At 38.3% G+C, this 18,876-nt stretch overlaps 1 long non-coding RNA gene and 1 other non-coding gene across 3 annotated transcripts in view; one reads left to right on the plus strand and one right to left on the minus strand.

Moving 5' to 3' along the window:
- The window catches only part of LOC105490498 (uncharacterized), a 30,930-nt gene extending 12,414 nt beyond the window's left edge, over positions 1-18,516 (plus strand). The window contains exons 3-4 of one of the 2 annotated variants that reach the window (XR_011618326.1): positions 374-422; positions 18,135-18,516. This is a non-coding gene — a long non-coding RNA (uncharacterized lncRNA). The remainder of the gene's footprint in view (positions 1-373; positions 423-18,134) is intronic. The other variant, XR_011618327.1, reaches the window with a different exon arrangement.
- LOC112428150 (small nucleolar RNA SNORA64/SNORA10 family) lies at positions 2,874-3,004 on the minus strand. Its single transcript, XR_003020048.1, has one exon. It is a non-coding gene; the product is annotated as a small nucleolar RNA SNORA64/SNORA10 family (small nucleolar RNA).
- Positions 18,517-18,876: the final 360 nt, after the last annotated feature.

Consider the following 18,876-nt stretch of genomic DNA (forward strand, 5'->3'; position numbering starts at 1 on the left):
ACAGAAGAGAAATCCCACAAATGAGAGAAGCATAGGTAACAGATTGCAAAGGGTTGGCAATACTTCCTTTAAATCTGAATGTAAATACCAGCCTCTCTTAGCCCCCAGCAACATATGCTTATGTATTGGAGCTCCCCAGATGCACAGAATGGATGTGCAAGATGAGAACCAGTTGTCAAGGATTCTTTCGTCTTTTGAATTTGTCTTGCAGTATTTAAAATAGTAATATGTATTTTTTTAACCAGAAATGATTCAGAACATTAAGATCTTTCCTGTGCCTTGTTTTCCATTTCGAATTAAATATATTATTTTTCAAAAATGAATCAATACCTTCATTAACATTTATATCAACCTTTTTTTTTTTTTTGTGGAGGAAGGAAAATGCTCTGAAGATTTGGAACAGCTCAGCCTCCAAAGTGCAGGTCAGAAAATTGGGCTAAGTGAATGCTTATCAGTAGTACTGTAATTTGTTCCAAATGCCTTATAGCATTTTATAAATAATTAGAAATACGAGTTTCATTTCTAAAAGGGAAACTGATACATAATTTATAACTGTATGAAAGCGTAAAGTATTATATAAATTCAAGAAATACACAGTTTTTATTTAAAATTATATAAAGTGAAAGTGCTATGCTCATAGCTAATTTCTATATTTTCACTTATTCCTATTATAAACCATTAAATTAATTGTAATGTTTTGGTACTCCATGGAAACTATTTGCTTAAACAGTAACATCTACAAACTTAAAACCAACATCTTAAATCTCAGTGCAAGGTACAATTCTTTTCCAGGATCCCTAAAATAGGTAATTTCAATTACTGCCCTGAAGGCTTTATAGAAATACCAGGAGGCCAGTAGGTGGCTCACGCCTGTAATCCCAACACTTTGGGAGGTGGAGGGGAAAGATTGCTTGAAGCCTGGCATTCAAAACCAGCCTGGGCAGGAAAAAGAGACCCCTGTCACTATAAACAATTTAAAAAATTAGCAGGGCATGGTGGTGCACACCTGTAGTCCCAGTTACTCGGGAGACTGAGGCAGGAGGATCCCTCAAGCCTAGAAATTGGAGGCTACAGTGAGCTGTCATTGAGCCACTGCACTCCAGCCTGGGTGACAGAGCAAGACTCTCCCTCCCTCCCTCCCTCCTTCCCTTCTTTCCTTCCTTCTTTCCTTCCTTCCTTCCTTCCTTCCTTCCTTCCTTCCTTCCTTCCTTCCTTCCTTCTCTCTCTCTTTCTTTCTTCTTTCTTTCTTTCTCTTTCTTTCTCTTTCTTTCTTTCTTTCTTTCTTTCTTTCTTTCTTTTCTTTCTCTCTTCTCTCTCTTCCTTCATCCCTCCTTCCCTCCCTTCCTTCCTTCCTTCCTTTTGTCCTTCCTTCCTTCCTTTTTTTTTTTTGTGAGACAGAGTCTCGCTCTGAAGCTCAGGCTGGAGAGCAGTGATGCGATCTCGACTCACTGCCACCTCTGCCTCCCAGCTTCAAATGATTCTCGTGCCTCAGCCTCCCCAGTAGCCAGGATTACAGGCTTGCGCCACCACACCTGGCTAATTTTTTGTATTTTTAGTAGAGACAGGGTTTCACCATGTTGGCCAGGCTGGTCTTAAACTCCTGGCCTCCAGTGATCCACCCACCTCAGCTTTCCAAAGTGTTAGGATTACAGGCATGAGCTACCATGCCCGGCCTGAGACTCCTACTTAAAAAAAGAAAAGAAATATCACGAAATGACTGTTGGTTTGTACTGCTCAACAATTCAATCTTAATTGCAAAACACTTCCTTTTATTTTGTAACACTACTCAACACATTTATAGATCATTTAACAAGATTTAATTTCATAGGTAATGAGTTTTCAAGGTATATGCAGATTTTGGCAATGTTTTCTGGAATAAGAAAACATGGAACTCTCCAAACACAATATAGTTATGATCCAACATGAAAGCTGTCTTTTTTATTTGGTACTCTTCTGCATATTTGCTTCAGACAGCTGTTCTCTAATCATTGGTTGGGTCCTAGTATATTGTCTGGAAAGCAAGATGATAAATATTCATGACTTATGATGTTTTAAAGTAATTACAAGTAAAAAATGATTGCATTGATAATCAATTTTAATTCCTTTTTGTTTTGTTTTGTTTTACCCCGTCCACATTATTGGGTCATAAGTTTTTAAAAGCTTAAGTTGTTATTGTACCTATTCCAGGATCTTCTCAGAAAGGCAGGAAAAAAGAAATTATTTCTTTTTCTGAAATCAAATGCAAATGACCAGATATTGAAACATTAACATGCAAATTAGTGAAACATTCCACAGATTTTCTGCAGCTGCTCTTCACCCCCTCCCTCAACTCCCACATTCCCTTATATATTCTAGCCACACCAGAGATTTCATTATTTCCCAAATTTGCCTGTATACCCATATAATCCAGCTTGGGAGAGTGGAATTGAAAACATATGTGTTTAGGAGAGAGTCAGAATTTGGTTTAAATGTCTCTATCTCTTACTATCTGTGTGGCTTTGGAAAAGTCACTTCATCTCTGTGTGCGTTGGTATCCTCATGGGAAAATTCAGACAATTGGCACCTCAACATAGTGCTAGGGATATAGCACATGCTCAATAAATTGTTATTGAATGAAGGATGAAATATAACATATAAACCACCTAATACAGTGCCTGACACATAGTATTGGTAAACAGTAACTCATCATTTACCCTCTGTTCCTCTCTGAGGCCTGCTCTCACATTCCTTTTTAATCTAGCAGATACCTAACTATTCTTCAAGTCCCACATCAAATGGCATATCCTTGGAGATGATTTATCTAACCCTTCCAGGCAAAGCTAATGCATCTAGGTCTGCATTCTCATAACATCTTTTCCCCCCCATCATCCAGGACCTGTTGTGCCCCTCAAAGAAAGAGAGGCCACCATAAGGCCAATCTGAGTTCCCAAAGAGATCTCTCTCTCTCCCCATTAAGAAAGTTGCACAGGTGAGGCCAAGCGTAACTATGGATAGCTAAGAGTCTCGTGACTTTTTTTTTTTTTTTTTTTTTTTTTTAAGAGACAGTGTAGGCCAGGCTGGAGTGCCATGGCATGATCACAGCTCGCTACAGTCTTGACCTCCTGGGCTGAAGCCATCCTCTCTCCTTGGCCTCACAAAGTGGTGGCTTGAGCCACTGAGCTCAGTCTCATAACATCTTATACCTAGTGTTCATAGCATTTTGTTGCCATTGCCATTGTTGATATGTCTATTTCCCCAACTAGACTACAATAACCTCCTTAAGGGCAGTGACCCTATCATACTGGTCTTTGTATCTGTAGTTTCTAAGTCCCAGGTATACAATAGAGCAAATAAATGTTTGAAGAAAGATGAAGAGACTGAATTGTCTGCCAGAGTTTTTACCAGTATGTAGGACTTGACTATACTTTGTAATTCACATATCTATCTTCCCCACTAGACCATGAAATCTTTATCCATTTTTCTTTTGTTTTTAGGCAAGGTATCGCTCTGTCACCCAGGCTGGAGTGCGCTGGCTCAATCACAGCTCACTGCAGCCTTGACCTCCTAAGCTCAAGCGATCCTCCCACCTTAGCCTCCTGAGTAGCTGGGACTACAGGTGTGCACCACACACCGACTAATTTTTTTTTTTTTGTAGAGACAGGGTCTCACCGTATTGACCAGGCTGGTCTCCAACTCCTAGGCTCAAGTGATTCTTACACACCTGCCTCCCAAAGTGCTGGGATTATGGGTATGAGTCACTGTGCCCTGTTAGACCATGAAATCTTTAAGGAAAGGCCCTTTTCCATGTATCTCCAGGACCGACACAATGCCTGTCTCAATAAATGTCTACAGAATTGATAATAGGCAAAAATCTGTCTTCAGGGCTCTTTCACCCATTCTCTTCTGTTATTTAAGTAACCCTCCTCCTCACACTTCACAAGATCCTTACAATATCTGCCTTTCCATGTGTGCTGTTAGTCTCTCCTTTCTTTTGCTAACTTCCAAAGGATAGGTTTAAATAAAATAGACTCATCTTTGCTAAAGTGTTCTTAGCTAACTCCTTGCTAGTTCTTTCATTCAGTGCCTTAACCCAGCTACAATGTACGTTGTATACAGTGGCTACCCAGTTGTCAGCTGGCATATCTAGCCCTGGGCAGAGATTTGATTAGTTAGATATAGTGCATCAACCTATGAAATCTCTCAATTTTGAACCTATCCTTTTAATATGAAGAATGAAATTCACCAAATGTAATTTCCCTCTTTCAGTTTGGGAGTGCTCAAGTCATGACCTCCTATGGACCTGGGAGAAAACCTTGGCTCTGCCTTCCTCCCAGGTTCCCTGAAGTGACCCCCAGTTTGTTTTTGTTTGCCTAGTAACCAAGAAGGGGCCATTTGCCATGCTGATTTTAATATGAAGACATTTGGGTTCTAGTTGGGTATTCAGCTAGAACATAGTGTACTAGAATTATCTATGTCCCGTGATCTCTCTACCAAGCATTACCAATACAAAATTAATATGGAGGCCTGACTAAGATTCTTTAGCATTTTCTTATACAAAGTTGGTCTTTGGTAGGGTGGGTGAAGTAATCCAGCATATGTCATATTCTTTTTCAGTCTTTTCATTATCAAAATTAACCACTATCCAATCATCTAACCTTTAAGGAAGAAATTACATTGCTCATATGATTGCAAATTTAAATTCATGCAGGACAGCCCTTCCTATATATTTTTTAAAATATTAGTGGTGTTAGTTATGTTGATCAACTGGTATACCAGTTTGTACAAGGAGAAATGTTTTGGGCTAATAGTTCTAAATTAGAATATAGTTAGACTAAGGATTGTTAGTAAAATTTTCTTTTTACTTTATCCTGATACTTGGTTTATCTCCCTTCAGACATCTGTTCCTAGAGACTGTTGTCTTTTCTCCATATCCCTCTCTTCCAATTAGAGAGACAGATAAGCAGTTGTCTTGAGAATATAAGGTCACTGGCATTCCATAAATGGATTCCAGTGCCTGCTACAGAAATAAGTGGTGAGTGTTCTCTGTCACTTGCAAACTATAAATTAATTAAGTTGACAACTTTTCCTTTTTTATGTTATGTTTTCAGAGGGGCTTTTGAAATACCTTTTATTGCATTTTCTGATTATTAGAGTAACATATGGTCATTGTAGAGAATTGATAGCACAGATAATCACTAAAAAGAAGAATAAAAACCTTAACACCCATAGATAACAGCTGTTAGCATTTTGATTTATTTATTTACAGCTTTTTTTATATGCATATAAAAATATTTTAAAAGAAAATTGGGATCATATTATGTATAAATGCCATATCTTGCTTTTCAAAGCATCCTTGTATCTGAAACATTTTAAGCACCATTAAGTGCTTGAAAAAACCATTTTAAATTGCTATGTAACATTGTCATGTGCATATACCATGGATTATTTCTTTAAACATTCTTTTTTCATCTTTAGATTGATTCCAATTTTTCCATCTTAAAAATAATTCTTGGCCGGGCATGGTGGCTCATGCCTGTAATCCCAGCAGTTTGGGAGGCCGAGGTGGGTGGATCACCTGAGGTCAGGAGTTCAAGACCAGCCTGGCCAACATGATGAGACATGGTGAAACCCCGTCTCTACTACAAGTACAAAAAACTAGCTGAGCCTGGTGGTAGGTGCCTGTAATCTCAGCTACTCGGGAGGCTGAGGCAGCAGAATTGCTGGGAGGCAGAGGTTGCAGTGAGCCGAGATTGCGCCATTGCACTCCAGTCTGGGTGACAGAGTGAGACTCAAGTCTCAAAGTCTCTAATAATAATAATAATAATTCTGTTCTTAATCCTTTTTCTAAATCTCCGATTAGACTAGAGACTTAGAAAGGAATTAACTAAGTATGTGATTTTTTTTCAAAAAACTTTCATAGTAAGAATTTTTAAACTGTTTTAAAGAAAGTTTGAGGCTTGGCTTACTGGCTCATACCTGTAATCTTTGCACTGGGAGGCTGAGGCAGGGAAGATTCACTTGAGCCCAGGAGTTTGAGACCAGGCTGGGCAAAAAAGTGAGTCCCCCAACTCTACAATAAATAAATAAATAAATAAATAAATAAGCTGGACATGGTGGCCCTTTGTAGTCCCAGCCACTCAGGAGGCTGAGGTGGGAGAATCCCTTGAGCCTTAGAGGTTGAGTCTGCAGTGAGCTGTGATTGTGCCACTGCACTCCAGCCTGGGCGACAGAGTGAGACCTTGTTTAAAAAAACAAAAAACAAAAAACTAAAACTTTACACCAATTTGCCCATCTATTATACTAGCAGTGTTTGTGAGTGCCTATCCATTTCACTGGAATTTCTCTCCCTTAGAAGTTCTTAATTTGACTGACAAAAATGGTATATATCACTGGAGTTTTAAAATGCTGAATGTTAAAAAATATGTATACCATTAAGTTCTTAAACTTGTCCCATATGTATTTATCTCTGTTCTTGTTCTTTATCCATGTTCCCTTTTGACTTTTGTGAGCTTTTTTATATTTCAAATCTATCAACCCTTCTTAATGTTTGTTGCAAATATTTTCCCAGTTTGTGGCTTGTGTTTTAGGTTTTCTTGTTTAGTAATGGCTTTTGAGCTTCAACTTTTTCCATTTTTGTGTAGTCTAAATCTATTGATTTTTCCACATGTGATTTGTTCCATTGCTTATGTGCTTAAAAATTCCATTGTTTTTCAGTAGAGTTTTTGGTTAGTTTTACTTAGCCAGACTTATAATTTTGAAGGCAATGGATTTGTTCTACACAACTGTAAATATAGCTGTAATTGTACTTTGTTCATTTTAAATATTTTATAGGCAGATTTGGACGTGCTAGTTATAAAAGTAGGAGCAGCTGTAATTCCTTTTAAACAGGACCGTGTGTGGAAAGAGCAACTCTTAAGAAGTCTTTTGAAAAAAGACTTGAAATGTTGACATTTTATTGCAGTGAACAACATTCCACATTATTCATTTCACATTGTGTAAGAGCCCTATAACTCAAGGCAACACAACACTCAAATTGAATAATACCCCAGCATTTTCACTTTCAGAATTATTTGACTGGAGCTTTGTTTCAAACTAGTTAAAATAGCATTTCTCAAAGGGTGGTCTTTGGACTCCCTGCATCAGAATCACATGGATACTTGTTAAAATGGAGATTCTTGAGTCCCTCCTCCGGACATCCTAAATCAGATCTCTTGGGGTTGAGGTCCCTGAATCCACATTTTAACAAGCGTCCCAGGTAATTTTGGTGCCCTCTAATATTTGAGAATTTCTAGGTGAAAGAGAAGCACCCATGGAGGCAAAGGACAAAACACAAGCATGTGAGGACTTGAGTTCAAAGACAGATCTGGGCCAGGTGCGTTGGCTCACACCTGTAATCCCAGCACTTTGAGAGGCCGAGGCAGGAAGATTGCTTGACCCTGGGAAGTTGAGGCTTTGAGCTCTGATCTCACCACTACACTCCAGCATGGGCGACAGAGTGAGACCCTGTCTTAGAGAAGAAACCCCAAAAAACAAAACAAAACAAAAAACAGTGTATCAGTTAATAGGAAAAGAAATATTCAGAATACAACAGGGTTTAAGTCTAAGGGTACTGGATTTTAAGTATTAAAATCTGAAAAAGGAGCTCTGCTAACCTCATGTCTGAGAACGACTCACAATTCTTCAAGTTCCTTATCCTTCAAATGAGGATAAGGAACTCATTTGTAATTGTTGTGGCTCTCACCTGTAATTGTGATGTCTTTCACCTGTAATCGCAGCACTTTGGGAGGCTAAGGTGGGTGGATCACTTGAGCCTGGGAGTTGGAGACCAGTCTTGAGCCTGGGAGTTGGAGACCAGTCTGGGCAACATAGGGAGAACCCATCTCTACCAAAAATTTAAAAAATTAGCCAGGCATGGTGGTGCGCCTGGGACCTGTGGTCCCAGCTACTCAGGAGGCTGAGGTGGGAGGATCACTTGAGCCCTGGAGGTTGAGTGATGGTCACTGCACTCCAACCTGGGCAACAGAGTGAGACCCTGATTCGAAAAAAGAAAAGGAAAAAGAAAATACATGTACCAGAAGTTTCTTTTTGTAAGGTCTAATTCTGTGCCAAGGAATCATATAGTGTTTTTCTTAATTTGGGAAAGGAATCCTCTGTAAAAAGCCATTTCTGTGGACCTCAATGCTCTATATTGCAAATTAAGACTTTCTAGAGTTCAGATTCTGTTTTTAGACTGTGATCATTAACTTTCTTTTACATATCTGATTAGACTTAATGAGTTAGCTAAGTTCATGACATGTAAGGTCCCAACAACAATTTTTAAAAAGATATACATGCACCCAAGTATACACGATTGTAAGGTCCAGGTAAAAGAACAAATTTAACAGTGCTTCATCAGTTTTATTATTATTAATAATAGAATTGGATGAAGTGCTAGTAGTGGTCAGCATCTGGAAGATGTGGCTCCAGGAACCAGTGAGTCAGTGTTGACAAGTGTAGAGTTTAAGGTCAAGTAATACGGTCCCTGAAATGATTTGAAGTAGCGGGATGGCAAAGGGAGGGAGAAAGCAGGAAATCAATTGAAGAGCTATTAAAGTCAGAAGGAGCACAAGTTATTGACAGGATCTACATCAAAAGTGGAACAAAAGGTCTCAGTCTGAGTGATGTGATGTGATATGAACTGAGTGATGTGAATAGCCACCAAGTTGCTTTGCCTTTCCCCTCCCCCATTTAGAATCTGGATTGAGTTGGCACACGAGGTGAGGGCACACCTGTAAGAGGTGACTACATAAAACTAGTTCCTAGAATTAGGGAACTGAGAGATATGGGGGTTGAGAGGTGGTGGAGAGAGTCCAGGCATGTATTTTTCTGTTGTCACACCTTCAGGAAAGGGGAAATACGCTTTCCGAGCAATGTAATTTCCCTTCTGACCTCCATCCTCTTTAGGATTTCAGTTGCCTTTATTTATTACAAAATTACTATATTCCAGTGTTATCAAATCTCAGAGGGTAACAAATAAATTATATAGCAGTAAATATAGAGATGCATAGTTATTTGAACCCTTCTGAGTCAAGCTCCATTCATTAAGTGTACTGGAAAAGATGTGGGATTCAAGTCTGTCAGGAACCCCTTAAATTATTCCTGAGTTGGAATTCTTTTTCAATTTCCCACTATCTGTGTGATCTTGAATATAATGTATATGAGCCACATTTTTTGAAATCTGGAAAATGGAGATAAACATTTTTATTTAGTTATTTGAAGATTAAATAAGATATAATAGAAAAAGAACCTGGTACAATGACTGGCACATAGTAAGGACCAGTATCCTTTTAAAGTTGATTAATCAAATTTCAAAAGTCTTAATCCGATTTTCCAGTAGAGTGCCTAAACTCATTACTTTAGCCTTATTCTGTGGGATCCTCAATTCTTCCTCACTAGTTTTAGCATTTTTTGCTTGACCTCACCATCTATCTCTTCATTCTCTTTGTATTTCATGTTTTCTCCTTCCCTCCCACCTGTATTTTTAAGGAAGAGCATTGCCTTTGATCTGGAATCTAGGACCACCTCTCTCTAGATTCAAAATTATGTCCTTAGCCTCTTGAATACTAAATATATTCTCTTGGTCTTCTTCTCAGCGGAATCTCTAAATTAGCCTCCAACTTTTTTCACGTGGCCCCTTCCTCATTATTCTTACTATGCACTGTTCTTCCCATGGTTGTATCCAAGGTTTTTTTCACATCTCTCTTCCCCATTCCAGAGTAACATTTCTAGCCCTCCAGTGTTTGTCATCCTCTCTCTGGCTACATTCAAGTCATCCTACAGATATGCAAAACTACACTGACCTAAAATCTAACTAATAATGAATAAAAGACCTGCTTTTAGGCCAGGCACGATGGCTCAAGCCTGTAATCCCTGCACTTTGGGAGGCCGAGGCGGGCGGATCACGAAGTCAGGAGATCGAGACCATCCTGGCTAACACGGTGAAACCCCGTCTCTACTAAAAATAGAAAAAATTAGCTGGGCGTGGTGGCGGGTGCCTGTGGTCCCAGCTACTAGGGAGGCTGAGGCAGGAGAATGGTGTGAACCTGGGAGGCGGAGCTTGCAGTGAGCTGAGACCGCGCCACTGCACTCCAGCCTGGGCAACAGAGCAAGACTCTGTCTAAAAAAAAAAAAAAAAAAAAAAAAAAAAGACCTGCTTTAAGACTCTGGAATACATTGCACTTAGAGTTAACACTCACTTCTTACCACTATTATTTAATTTTATTTAATATAATTAAACCTCTGTATCTACCGACAGGGGCCCAAGAAGTTTAGATTTTGTCTGTGGGGAAAATGCCAAAACCTTTCTCCTCTTTCTCTCTGCGTCCAAGTAGTCCTGGATAACAGAAGTCTAAAGCCTTTTATTTCAAGTTAATGAAAGGGAAGAAATTCTTTTTTGAGTTATTTGCTTGGAAGCCCCATACATCTGGGTATGCCTCTGATCATTGTACAAAAAAATATATAAAAACAAAAAATCAGTTCACACATTCAACCATTCAACAATATCTATCTATCTATCTATCTATCTATCTATCTATCTATCTATCTATCCACCTGTCTATTTATCTATCTATCCATTTTTGAGATAGGGTCACGCTCTGTCGTTCAGGCCGGAGTGCAGTGACACCAATCATGGCTCACTGCAGCCTCGAACTCCTGAGCTCAAACCATCCTCTCACCTCAGCCACCCAAGTAGCTGGGACTACTGGCACAGGCTACCACGCCCAGCTAATTTTTTTTCTTTTCTTTTTTTTTTTTTTGTGGAGACACATTCTCACTGTGTTGCCCAGGCTGGTCTCAAATTCCCAACTTGGCCTCCCCAAATGCTGGTATTACAGGCATCAGCCACTGCACCCGGCCAAATTCAACAAATATTTATCAAGAACCTATGATACTTCCCCCACAAAAAAAAGACCAAACCAAAATAAAGCAAAAACAAAAACTATGATGTGATGTGACTGGGCATGGTGTCTCATGCCTGTAATCCTAGCACTTTGGAAGGTCGAGGCGGCAGGATCGCTTGAGCCCAGGAGTTTGAGACAAGAGTGAGCAACAGAGGGAGACTGTCTGTATTAACAACAAACAAACAAACAAAAAAACTAAACTGAAAGAAACTATGGTGTATAATATAAAATTCTGCATGAGCAGATTAAGATGAGCAGACTACATGGTTGAATAGGGGAGATGAACCATGTACACAACTATAATACAAAGCAAAAAGGAATAAGTGACACATGGTGGTACAAATGAAATAGAATATATCTTTACAGAAGAGAGAGATTTCTCCAAGCTGAAACCTTATGTAATTAATTTCCTTCAGTGACTGACCAAATAATATGTTGGTTTCATGAAGCAAGCCTCAGCTACCAGATGTTAAAATATTTGAATTCTACAGCAGCAGCTAGACAACATCCAAAAAAAATTTAAACACAATATAAGGATGAAATGAAATTCAATTGTTTCAACAATGAGCATAGTGTAATTGGATGAGGGCCGCCTGTGGGCATCAAAAGGCCCTGACAACTGCAGTGATCCATTTGTAAAGCCTTCTTTCTTTTCCTCAGGTTGTAGAAATAAAACAGTCCTCAAGAGTAAAGTGGAGAATTTCCAATTTCGTCCTTTAATAAACGGGTTGTTGGCATTGAATAGAATGAAAATAATAATACGTCTTTTCCAACCAAAGCATAATGACCCTTGTGGCCTTTCTCTCCACTCTGTGCCCTGTACTTTAGATGGTAAGCAGCAATTTGAGTGGCAACATTGAAAAAGATGTTAACCCTCTGTTGCTCAGCAAGTACTAAGCAGATACAGAGCCTACATTGTGCTCACTGTGCCAGGACTAATAGCAAAGTGGTGTTCCTGAATTTTTCCCCTTCCCCCACGCTCACTGAAACATAAACTCTGGCATTAATACATAAATACAATGCTCTGATTGAGAAGGTAGTGCATCCACAGATAACTGGAAAACTTACAATCCTAGAACTTTGTCTTACACTGATGTTGACATCACATAGGAACTTAGAATCTAATTTCTGTAAATGAATTTTGCAAAACCTTTACAAAAATCATGGAACAGTTAGGTTTCAAATTTTTTTTTTGTACAGTCGGGGAAGAAAGAGTGTTTTTTCCCCCTACACACAGCAGTGTAAAAATGCTTTGCTTTTTAAAGGATGTTAAATTATAAAACCCAACTCTGAATTTTAAATGCCACAGATGTGAGGGTATAACACCTTATTAGAGTTGCCAGATTTAGCAAATAAAATGACAGTATGCCCAGTTAAATCTGAATTTGAGATAAACAATAAATAATTTTTTTTTTAGTGTAAGTATGCCTCATGCCATATCTAGCAACCTTAACCTTAGACAACATTGTTTGATTATGCAATATTCCAGTTGACTCATTAATTTTTAGGAGGCAGGTTTGCTTTTTATTCCCTGGGTTTTCATCTTTTCCCCTTCCTGCATGTCTCCTCAGCATATGATATTTCTTTGAATGAATGGAAAGATCTTCTGTGAAGAAGACCATTCAGTTCATAAATGAATTATTTTAAAGCCCTGCACCCATCTGCAAAAAAAAAAAAAAAAAAAAAAAAAAAAAAAAAAGACCAAAAAGCCCCTTTTTGGTCTTCTTTTTGTGCTGTTACAATTGCTCTTCACATGTTGATCTGGGTTTAATCATTCAGATAAGTGCTTCAACTTTAAGTGCCTCAACTTTCTGCTGTTCTGAATAAGAAGGCTCAGTATAAATGGGTGGAGGAGGGAGGGAGTCTATGGCACTGAGTCACATCAATTTGAAAAATAAATATGTAGACCTCATGTAGACTTTTCCTATAATTAAAGACTCTCACTTCCCAAAATATATAAATCAGGTGCTTTACCTGTTCTGATCATTTCAATGAACATTCAATTCACACGTCCATCAGAGGGTTCACAAATGCATGAAAGGTTCATAATTCAGGCCGGGCACCATGACTTATGCCTGTAATCCCAGCATTTTGGGAGGCTGAGATGGGAGGATCGCTTGAGGCCAGGAATTCAAGACTGGCCTGGGCAACAGAGTGAGACCTCATCTCAACAAAAAAATAGATACATCTTCTTCACATTTTTTTTTCCAGACATGGTCTTGCTCTGTTGCCCAGGCTGGAGTGCAGTGGCATGAGCATAGCTTACTGCAGCCTCAAATTCCAGGGCTCAAGTGATCCTCCCACCTCAGCCTCCAGCATAGCTGAGACTACAGGCACATTCCAGCACACCCAGGTGTGCAACCAAAACTTGTAGGAAATATTACTGATTTTTAGTATTTGCTTTATTGTGTCATAAGAAAACCTTTTTACAAAACTCGAGACAGCTTCCTATTAAAGTTATAATTCCATTGTGGCAGATATATGTGATGATGAAATAACTTTTAAAATCATTATTATATTTTAAAAATTATTGTTTTTGAAACATTTCTTATACTTTCTTCAACCTCTTTATTAAAAATATGATTTTTACACCCTCTTCTTTTGAAGTCATTTGCAGAAGAACATATAACAATAAGTCCCTGAGCTGTCTCTAGAAATGCATAAAAACTCTATTTAGGCCGGGTGCGGTGGCTCACATCTATAGTTCCAGGACTTTGGGAGGCTAAAGCAGGAGGATTGCTTGAGGCCAGGAGTTCAAGACCAGCCTAGGCAACATAGTAAGACTTTGTCTCTACAAAAATGAAATAAAATAAAAGGCATGATGACGCATGCCTGTGGTCCCAGCTACTTGGGAAGCAAGGTGGGAGGCTAAGGTGAGAGGATCAGTTGAGCCCAGGAGGTCGAGGTTGCAGTGAGCAGTGATTGTACCATTGCCTTTCACCTTGGGCAACAGAGCAAGACCCTGTCTCATAAAAAGAACTCTATTTAGGCACTTTCATATATAACATCTGCCCTCTCAGGAATCTTTTTAATGGAAAAACATTGATGTCCTTCTGTTTATGATGATTATTTTATCTTTTGTTTAACCTTCAAAAACCTGCAAAAGTTTAAAAAGATGTCATGTCTGGTATCTCAGGATACTAGAAATTGAAAGAAACTTTCTCAATTTGGCCAAAGTTGTCCATGAAAACTTTGTAGTCTGTATCACATTAATGGTTTAAAAAAGTGAATGCTTTTCGATAGAAAAGAGGATATGAAATGTTACCAAGGCACAGAAATGATAAATACTCAAAGTGATGGATACCTCACATACCCTGACTTGATCATTACACATTTTATGCATGTAAGAAGCACTGACAATTTCCCCATAAATATGTCAAATATTATGTATCAATAAAGGGAAAAAAGTGAAAGGCTGCTCTTAAGATCAGGAATAAGATGAGGTTTGCTTTCCCCAATTCTATTCAACATTGTACTAGAAGTTCTACTCAGTGTAATAAGGCAAGAAATAAAAGGCATCGAAATTGGAAGGAAAGCAGTTAAAGCTCTCCTTAATCACACATAACATGATCTTCTACAGAGAAGAATCTACAAAAAAACTACCAGATATAATAAGTCTGTCACTCAGGCTGGAGTGCAGTGGTGCTATCTTGGCTCATTGCAACCTCTGCCTCCCAGGTTCAAGCGATTCTCTTGCCTCAGCCTCCTGAATAACTGGGACTATAGGTGTACACCATCACACCCAGCTAATTTTGTATTTTTAGTAGAGACGGAGTTTCACCATGTTGTCCAGGCTGGTCTCGAACTCCTGACTTCAAGTGATCCGCCCACCTCGGCCTCTGAAAGTGCTGGGATTCTAGGCATGAGCCACCACGCCCAGCTACTTCTGTTATCATTTTAAAAGCAAGAAAGTTCCATTAAACAGAAACCTTTATATACTTTTTTTTTTTTTTTTTTTTTTTTTTTTTTTTGCAGCCTTGCTGAGAATGAGCTCCCGTATGGTTGGTATGCACGGAGATGTACTGCCTGATAAACTTATTTTATACTTTTGGGCACAACCAATTAAAACTTGTGGTGGTCTCTTATTTTTTCTTTCTTTTCTTTTTTGGTAAAGACAGGGTGTTGCCACGTTGCCCAGGCTGAACTCGAACTCCTGGGCTCAAGTGATTCTCCTACATCGGCCTCCCAAAGTGCTGGGATTACAGGCATGAGCCATCACGTCCGGTCTCAGTCTGTTTCTTGAAGTTAGAAGTACACTAGAGCATAAAGCTGGAGACCTAGTTGTACTCCAGCTGTGCCAACATTTAGTTTCACGATATGGGGCAAGCCATTTCACCTCTCTGGTCTTGAGTTTCCTCATTTAGGAAAGTAGGTGGTTAGGAAAGTACTTTAGGAAAGTAGAGGATCACTCCTGTTCCACTTCTAAGACTTATTATTTAAGACATATAGAGAGTTTAACATCAACTTTATTATCACTTGAGACACCACTTCAGTGCTGCAACTTGAGCATTGAAGAACAGAGCAAAATGCTTCATAAAAGGAGATAAGAGTGGATATTTTGGTCTGACTTACTCAGATAATTGCCTTAGTTATAAATTGGCATTGTAGATCTATCTAAAGTGTATGTTAATAATATCAAAAAATAATAAAATAAAATCCCCAAATTTTCTGCTTTCCCAAATAAATTCATTAAGTGTAAAGAAAGAACTCATTTTTAAGATCTTCTGATTTACACATTCGAAGCACTGAAAGGGTAGATTCCAGACTGATAACCATAAGGGTCTTTAAAGTGGCATTTTTAGGCAGGGCATGGTGGCTCATGCCTGTAATCCCAGCATGTTGGGAGACCAACGTGGGTGGCTCTCCTAAGCTCAGGAATTTGAGATCAGCCTGGGCAACATGGAGAAACCTCATTTCTGCCAAAAATACAAAAAAAAAAAAAATAGCCTGGCATGGTTGCATACTTCTGGTCCCAGCTACTCAAGAGGCTGAAGTGGGAGGATTGCTTGAGCCGGGGAGGCAGAGGTTACAATGAGTTGAGATTGCACCATTGCACTCCAGCCTGGGTGACAGAGTGAAATTCCATCTCAATAAATAAACAAATAAAGTAGCATTTTAAAAAAGTATCTGCAGTTTTATTCTTATGCTAAAAGTCTAGGCCCTGTTTTGAAGGCACACACACCACACATTTATACTCAAACAAGCAGATAGCCAAGTTGTCAGTGTGTGTGTGTCTTACCAATAATGTTATATGTATTTCCCTATAATTGTTTCTTTAGTGTGTTGAGGTGTTATAGCATAAAATCATTAATCTTGAACTTTGAGTATCTTTATATTTTTTGAAAATAACAAAAAGTGATGTCGTATGCCCTGTTCCATATAGAATGTGAACCTTAGAATAGGTACTGTGCTACACAATTATCATTCCTTTTTTCCCCATTCTCTCTATCAGTTAGTGTGATCTATTCACCTACTCATATCCAGAAATAAAATTTGTTTTGTTTTGTTTTCTTTTCTTTTCTTTTTTCTGAGACAGAGTCTTCCTCTCTCACTCAGACTGGGGTGCAGTACATGACCTTGGCTCACTACAACCTCCATCTCCTGAGTTCAAGTGATTCTTGTACCTCAGCCTCCTGAGTAGCTGGGACAACAGGCACCCACCACTACGCCTGGATAATTTTTATATTTTCAGTAGAGATGGGGTTTTACCGTGTTGGCCAGGCTGGACTTGAACTCTTGACCTCAGGCGATTCGCCTGCCTCAGCCTCCCAAAGTGCTGGAATTACAGACGTGAGCCACCGTGCCCAGCCTAAAATTTGTTGATATTTAGTTTGTTACAGAAGAAGGAGGATTGAAATTAAAAAAATTTTATTTATTATGTAATGACTGGTAACTAATTTTATATTCATATACAGATAGAGAGACTAACCCTACATTCTGAGAATTCAAAATCTTTTGGACAGTTAAAATTTTAAGAAACATGAAATATCTTACTTCAATTGCTTGTTTTTAGTGAGTTTAAATATTTCACTAAATTTCATAGCTTTGAATGCATCAAGGTCTCTTCAGAGTTTTTCAGTGGGTAACAAACTTATGTGTGTATGTGTGTGTATGTGTGTGTGTGTGTTTGTGTGTTTCAAATTTGCCAATGCAGAAACTGTAAAAAGAATATAATATATATATATATATATATATATATATATATATATATATATATATATTCCCTGTTGCTCAAGCGATCGTCCCACCTCAGCCTCTTGAGTAACTGGGACCACAGGCACGCGACCATGGCAGGCTTTTTTTTTTTTTTTTTGTATTTTTGGTAGAAATGGAGTTTCTCCATGTTGCCCATTTTGTATTTTTGGTAGAAACGGGGTTTCTCCACGTTGCCCAGGCTGGTCTCAAACTCCTGAGCTTAGGAGATCCACCCGCCTTGGCCTCCCAACATGCTGGAATTACAGGCATGAGCCACCGTGCCCTGCCTAAAAATACCACTTTAAAGACCCTTATGGTTATCAATCTGGAATCTACCCTCTCAATGCTTTGAATGTGTAAATCAGAAGATCTTAAAAATGAGTTCTTTCTTTACACTTAATGAATTTATTTGAGAAAGCAGAAAATTCTGGGGATTTTATTTTATTATTTTTTGATATTACTAACATACATAATGTTATACAAAGAATATACATATATTTTTTACAGTTTCTACAGTGGCAAATTTGAAGTATGGTAAATGTTGCTTCTGCATTCCAATTTGATAATGAGCCTTAACCTTGCCCATTTCATTCCATTAAAAGAGGAAGAAAAGTAGTTACTGGCAAAGCAAATAGCTCATAAAGTAATCTGAGTGATGGAAAAAGAACAGTTCCCAGCATGGAATGAAAATATCTTTCACCAAGGATGAAGTAAAATTATAGAAGTACTCCATCTGTAGCTGCTTTTTACACTTAATAGTCTTAAATAAAATTCTCCTTGAGTATCTCTGACCACTGAGGTCTGAGAACCTGAAACATGATGAAATTTACAACCTGGGCAGTCACAAAGAAAGTCTTACATTTTCTTTGGGCTTTGAGGGGAATGGGCATTCTATTACGCCTATTCCATTGGTCACCTTAAGTCTTATAAATTTCTTTATAAATTTGCCATACAAACTTTTATTTATTTGCATTTTATTTAATTAAAACATTTTTGTTTGTTTGTTTGTTTGTTTCATAGTCATGGGGTCCCACTGTGTTGCCCAGGCCGGTCTTGAACTCCTAGGCTCAATCAATCCTCCCATCTCAACGTCCCCACAAGTGCTGGGATTATAGATGTGAGTCACCGCGTCTGGCTGCAAACTTTTGGATATTTTTCTTAAAATAAAAACTTTTCTAACATATACTTGTTTTGTGATGTCAAGATGGTCCAGGGGATCTTAACAAATAATAAAGAAGTCTTTCATGATATAAGGATCAAGACTTAGGTTCTAAATGTCAGTTTTATTGCACAATTATTGTGTAGTATTGGAAAAGTCCAGTCATCTTTCTAATCATTTATTATGAGGCTTAAGTGCAAATATGCTTAAAAGGTTCTTTTAAATCATAAAGCATTATGCAATTGTGACGTATTTTCTCCAAACAGCCACCTAAATGAAAGTGGTGGGTTTTCAATTATCTGAGGCATAAGCCATGAATCTATGTACTTTGACTACACATAAGTAATGGAGATTAGCCTTGTGGTTGCTTATTAGATTGAAATGCTTTTGCATACATATTCATATAGAATACTTACAAATCAAAACAGTCAACTTTATTATTTATATAGTGATGACAATGATGATAATAGGTAACACTAATTAAGCACTCCGTATACATCATGCCTGGTGCTAAGCAGTTTCCATATGCTATCTAACTCAACAGTTGAAACGATCCTATATTATAAAGAGGAAACAGATAAAGCCAGGATTATAGATTGAGGC

The sequence above is a fragment of the Macaca nemestrina genome, chromosome X (genome assembly GCF_043159975.1).
Source record: "Macaca nemestrina isolate mMacNem1 chromosome X, mMacNem.hap1, whole genome shotgun sequence".
Classification (NCBI taxonomy): domain Eukaryota; kingdom Metazoa; phylum Chordata; class Mammalia; order Primates; family Cercopithecidae; genus Macaca; species Macaca nemestrina.